This window comes from Alligator mississippiensis, chromosome 5 (assembly GCF_030867095.1).
Source record: "Alligator mississippiensis isolate rAllMis1 chromosome 5, rAllMis1, whole genome shotgun sequence".
In the NCBI taxonomy this organism is placed as follows: Eukaryota; Metazoa; Chordata; order Crocodylia; family Alligatoridae; genus Alligator; species Alligator mississippiensis.
In genome coordinates, this window is record NC_081828.1 from 47,296,684 (window position 1) to 47,303,182 (window position 6,499).

Consider the following 6,499-nt stretch of genomic DNA (forward strand, 5'->3'; position numbering starts at 1 on the left):
TTTCCAGCCCCGACCCCCACTAAAGGCAATGTACTTATGAGACAAACAGAAGTGTTTCAACAAGTTTTTATTTTATTTGTAAAAACACTCAATGGTAACTGAGGCAACAATGACTCCAAGATCCCTTTCCGCCTCCGTGCTGATGAGAAGGGTCCCCAGCCGATAGGTATGTTGCTGGTTTCTTCTCCCTAGATGTAGTACCCTGCACTTGTCCGCATTGAATTCCATCCTATTCTCATCAGCCCACCTCTGTAGCTAGATGCCGTCCCTCCCTTCTGGCATGCCCACCTCACCCCACATCTTGGTGTTATCAGCAAACTTGGACAATGTGCTTTCTACCCCCTTGTCCAACTCATTGATAAAAATATTAAGTAGTACAGGCCCAAAGTGATTCCCCCAAGGCACTACTGGGATTTGAACCCAGGATCTCCTGCTCGCTAGACAGGCACTTTAACCAACTAAGCCACAGTGCCTATGTGGCCAAGTAAGGCCACACAATGGCCCCCTGAGCAGTGTTTACAAGCTGAGGGTAGGGGGCACCATGCCCTGTCTACCCATATCTCTGTCTGGCTGCTGCTTCCCGCACTTCCTCAGACCAGGACTCACTGAATACCTCACTCTGGGTCTCACAAATATTGTGAAGCATGCAGGCTGCCACAATGAACACTGTAATGTTTTCTGGCTCCACCTTGAGCCTGTAGTTCAGTGAGCTCCATTGTGCTTTCAGGCAACTAAAGGTGCATTCAGTGGTCATCCAGCATTTGTTGAGGAAGTAGTTGAATACCATCGTTTGCCAGTCAGTAACTTGTCCTCCATATGGCTTCATGAGCCAGGGCAGGAGGGGGTAAGCTGCGTCCACTATGATAAGCAGGGGCATGGCAACACCCCAGACCACTGCATCAGGGATCCTGGGCACATATTGTCCTTTCTCCATCATGCCAGGCAGTGGCAAGTTTTGAAAGACATGCACATCATGCATGCTGCCTGCACAGCCTGTATAAATGTTAGTGAAGCATCCTCAGTGATCAACTATGGCCTGGAGGATCACAGAGGCAAATCCCTTCTTGTTGGTGAATGACTGGCTCCCCTGGGATGAGGATAGAACCGGGATATGTGCACTCTCCAATGCATCCACACAGTTAAGGAACCCCATGATCTTGAAGCCTCCAACAGCTTCCCTCAGGTTATGGAGAAAGATGAAGCTGTTTGCCATGACATCCTGCAGTAGCTGGCATACCTCACGTATTGCCATCCCATCTGTGCAGGAAGCCATACCGAACTGGTTCCTGATGAAGTAGAGGCTGGTGGGGGTGGCCATCCTCTTTTATGGTGCAATGAGGTGGCACATGACAGTGTACTGGCGCTCAACGTACAGTGACAGCAACGAGATTGTGCACAAATGTGTCCCCACTATAAGGAAGCTCTTGAGCCACTGTTGATCATCCCAAGTCGACAGTACAATGCATTTCCACCAGTTAGAGCTGCTTGTACCTTGTGATCGTTGCTCTGTAGGTTGATCCACAGAACCCTGTTGGCCTTGAGATCCATGGTTTCCACTCAGTTCTCCAACTCCAGCTCACAGCCCACTGACTTGTATAGCAAGGCCTGCGAAGTTGCTACCCTGCTTTCTCACCTTTGTAGCAGGTCCATCATAGTCTGCATTGCATTCAGCAGTATCTCTGCATTACTGAGTGCCTCCGTTCTCTGGTTGGACATATCCAGGGCAGTCAACAATATCTGATTCTCCTCGCAGATTCCATCAGGATTCATTGAAACTATGTTGTTATGCAGGACACAACAGCTACTGTTTCTCTCAGAGCATTACCTTGCTTGCACTAAGGGGGTTGAATAGGTAGGGCTGTTGAACAGGTCCATTAGCATTATAACAGCCCTGCTCTTTACATGTGAATTCCTACACACATCAGGCTCCTGTAAGCACCCCTTCTCTAAAAACTGGCAGTGTCCGATGACCCCAGAAACCCATGATCCGCCCAAAGCCATACATAATAGCACTTAGTGGACCAATGAATAGACCTGCCATGAAGTATCATCCCAGCAAACACCCCCAACCTGGCAGAAGCCAGGAGAGGAAATGTGGGTATGAGATCCCCATGCTCTTTTTGAATAGGTCCCATTAGCACATCAAGAGCTATGCCAGACATTGAGGTGCCAAAACCACCAAGTAATATCACAGCCACAAATGTCCAAAATCTCCCTAAACCCATTTTCGATTATATGGACTCAGTGGAAAAAAGGCAGGCACTGAGCAGAACAACAAAATGCCTGAACCCTGAATTCAGGGATGTTGAATAGGGACATTAGCATTAACAGCCCTGCTCTTTACATTTCAATTCCTATACACCCCAGGTTCCTGTAACCACCCCTCCTCTAAACACTTGGGGTTTTATGTTTTTTGGGGATTATCCCTGAAGTCCATCAAGCACTGAGCAGAAAATTGAATGGATGAACCCTGAATTTCCCCCCTCCCCCCCCAACCAAATAGACCCCCAGGAGCACAGCTGAGTGATTGATAGGTTGGACAGTGTTGCTGTGGGGGGAGGGGAGTGTGCCTGAAGGGACAGCTACTCCTTTGGCATGCCCAGCATGCGGCTCTGACCAGTGCTGCACATTGCGGCGAGGAGTGCAGCCTGGCTGGACTGCCTCTATCACCGGGCTTCCTGCTGCGCATGTGCAGCTTCTGCACTCATGCACCACTGGAAGGAAGCTCCATGTACTGGAGCTGGCTGCCTTCACCACTGCCTGCTGTGTAGGTGCCATGACTCTGCAGGGAAGCAGGGGCCAGGACTCCCCTACATGTCCAGCAGAGTCCAAGGACCTGTGCAGCAGAGAGAGGAGAAGGCAGCTGGCTTCAGAGCATGGAGCTGCGCGTGTGCAGTGAGGAGCCCTGGAGATAGAGGCAACCCAGCTAGACTGCTGCTGCTGCTGCTGCCGCCGCCACCGGCAGGGGCTGCGCGCCATGTGTGGAATGTGAAGTCCCCATACCTCACTGCTCTCACACCCATACCCTGCCCACCCCAACTCCATGCTGCCACTGCCCCCCTGGACAAGGGCTCCATGCTGCTGCCAGCCCCACACTCCACCCTCCTACCCAGCTGCAACTCCCCACCACCCCTGCCCCCACCACTTCCCTACCTGCTGAGCAGGTCCCCCAGTGGCTGTAGCCATAGGAGCAGCAGTCCCAGCTGGAAGCTGCGTGCTGCCTGAGCTGGGACTTTCCACCCACAAGGGTGGGAGTGAGGCATAACAGGGTATTTTGGCAAGGGTGTGTGTATATGTGGGTACCTCACGCCCAACCTTGTGGCTGGGTGGGGTACAATTAGTTGGTGGGTGCCTTGGGTTCGATTAAAGTGCCTGGTGGGCTAGATGTGGCCCACGGGCCATACTTTACCTGCCCCTGCTCTGAGCGCATGCAGCTTCTCTGGGTTCAGGAGTTCAGCTGGTGATTGGCAGTGGAGGAGAACAAAACAAATTCAAAACCAGGCAGCCAGGCTTGACTAACTGTTAATTGCCACCAGTAAAAGACAGGCATGCCCATCACCAGCTCAGGCAAGGCCCTCACTCTACAAGCCAGCAAATCTCCTTCTCCAACCCTTCTACACTTCCCCTCTTACACACTGGAAACATGAAGTGAAGAACTGAACAAAACAAATAGAAACCTTTATTTACAAACCAAATATTAACCATAATTAAACAAACCATAGAACAGCTTTCATAAGATAACTATGCATAATTATCTAAGCAATAATAACAAAATGTTAGATGCAAGAGTCGAGGTAGATGTCACCTGCTTCGATTTTAAGGAGGCCTTTGATACAGTATCTCATCCTATTCTCATAAACAAACTGAGCGGCACAGATGATTACACAGTCAAGTGGGTGGCAAATTGGCTTAAGGGTCACACCGAGACAGTGGTGGTGGGCGGGTTGGTATCGACCTGCAAAGATGTGGGCAGTGGGGTCCCCCAAGGCTTGGTCCTCGAACCTGTGCTATTCAGTGCTTCATCAGTGACTTGGATGAGGGCATGGAGAGCACTCTGTCCAAATTTGCAGATGACACGAAATTATGGGGTAAAGTTAATATACTAGTGGGAAGGAATCGAATCCAGGCAGACCTGGACAGGTTGGAAAAGTGGTCAGAAAAGAATAGGATGCAGTTCAACAGAGACAAGTGCAAAATGTGGCATCTAGGGAGAAGGAATCACCAACACACCTATAGGCTAAGGGATGACCTTCTCAGCAGCACAGAGGCAGAAAGGGATCTCAGAGTCATAGTTGACTCCAAGATGAATGAGCCATCAATATGACGGAGTAATCAGTAAAGCTAACCACACTCTATCATGCATTAGCAGGTACATCACAAACAGGTCTAGGGAGGTGATACTTCCCCTCTATGCGGCATTGGTCAGGCAGCAGTTGGAGTACTGAGCCCAGTTCTGGGCACCACACTTCAAGAGGGATGTGGATAACCTTGAGAGGGTCCAGGAAGGCCATTCATATGGTTAGGGGCCTGCAAGTAAGGCCCTATGAGGAGAGACTGAGGGACCCGGATCTCTTCAGCCTCTGCAAGAAAAGGCTGAGAGGGAATCTTGTGGCCATTTACAAATTCATCGGTGGAGGAGGCAGCAAGAAATTGGAGATGCTATGTTTACCATGGCACCCCTTGGAATAACCAGGAACAACAGCCACAAACTGACAGAGAGCAGATTTAGGGTGGACATCAGGAAGAACTTCTTTACGGTAACAGTTGCCAGAATCTGGAATGGGCTTCCAAGGGAGGTGGTGCTCTTCCCTACCCTGGGGGGTCTTTAAGAGGAGCCTGGACAAGCACCTGGCTGGGGTCATCTGACCCCAGGAGTCTTTCCTGCCCAGGGCAGGGGGTCGGACTCAAATGATCTATTGAGGTCCCTTCTGACCCTAACAACTATGAAAGTATGAAACTATGAATTATTACACCAGAGGAATTTCTTTTTACTACCATAATGATGTATGATTTGTGAAAAAAAAAAAAAAAAATCAAACTAAGCAATAATGATTTCTAACTAAAAGGCCTCAGCTCTAAGATTGACTTTCCGAGCTTGACTGCAAACTGGTAGATGGCAGAGCACCGATCCATACTGGCCTGGATGGTAATTTGGGGAAGGTGGTTGCATTCATGGTCCAGGGCAGGCTGATAGAGCACTTTAGTCTTCTCAATGTTGAGAGAATCCTGGAATTTGGTAGGCTTCTCTGAAAAGATCCATCTCTGTCTGAAGGGTTTCCTCAGTGTGTGCAAGGTTGTCTAACGTATTAGTCTAACCTATTAGTAAAACTACATAGTCAGTGTAGTTTGAGCCAGTAACTTTAGTATGTGCTGACACAACCACAAGACATAATACCCTAACCTGCCACAAATAAAACAGGGAGACAACAGCAGTAAAAGTCCTGCTGCTACAACTGCTATTAAAATATGCTTCAGGGATCCAAGTAAGAGGGCCACACCCTGCACTAGGGAGAAAGGCAAAACCCTCCTCAGCCTGTACGGATCTGACTACAGGGTAAAATTCCTTCCTGAGCCCAAATATGGCTATTGTATTGGTCCTGAATGGAGAGGAAAGACCTTCTGACTAGAAACCTCTGGGGTTTAAGACTCAGGAGCAACACTGGCACATCCCAGTAGAGATCCCCAGCCTTGGCTGCAGCCAATACCCAGTACTTTTAAGGCAGGCAAAAAAACAAAAAAAACCAAAAAAACCCTGTAACATGTAGCAGCAGGAAGAGAAAAAAATTCTTCCTGGTCCCATGTGGTAACCAGCAAAGCCCAGAGGCATGAGAAATACCCATAGCAGAGCATAGACAGCTGCTCCTAAATCATCACTGACGAATGCTTACCCAATCTCTTCTTGAACACCTCCAGCGATGGAGACTTCACAACTTTCCTAGGCAATCTATTCCACTGCCTCACTGTTCTAACAGTGTAGAAGTTTTTCTGGATGTTCAATATAAACCTACCTTCCTGCAACTTCAAGCCACTGTTTCACATTCTACTCTCTGCAGTGAGAGAAATAAGGTGTTTTCCCTCTTCTTTATGGCAGCCCTTCGGATATTTGAAGACTGCTATCACGTCCCTTCTTAAGCACATTTTGGGCAACCTGAACATGCCTGTTTTCCTCAACTTCACCTCATATGACTTGCCTTCCAAGCCCTTTATCATTTTTGTCACCTGCCTCTGCACCCTTACTTCTCCATGTCCTTTTTAAAATGCGGAGCTCAAAACACACAGCATTCTAGATGACGCCTAACCGGAGCCTAGGAAAGGGCAAGTTGTGAACACAGTCTGAGCCAGTGTAAAACTAGCACAGCTCCATTAGCTTCACTCCAACTATGGCTGCTTACACCTGCTGAAGATTTTCTCAATTAGGTTTTCAAAAGTGTCCTTGTTCTTTCTTTCTTTCTTTTTTTTTTGTTTTTGTTTCCCTGTTTCCCCAGATACTGAATATGCT

The 6,499-nt window shown here is 48.5% G+C and overlaps 1 non-coding gene across 1 annotated transcript; it reads right to left on the minus strand.

The window, feature by feature from the left end:
* Positions 1-399: 399 nt before the first annotated feature.
* On the minus strand, positions 400-473 carry TRNAA-AGC (transfer RNA alanine (anticodon AGC)). The gene has a single exon. It is a non-coding gene; the product is annotated as a tRNA-Ala (tRNA).
* Between the last annotated feature and the right edge of the window lie 6,026 nt (positions 474-6,499).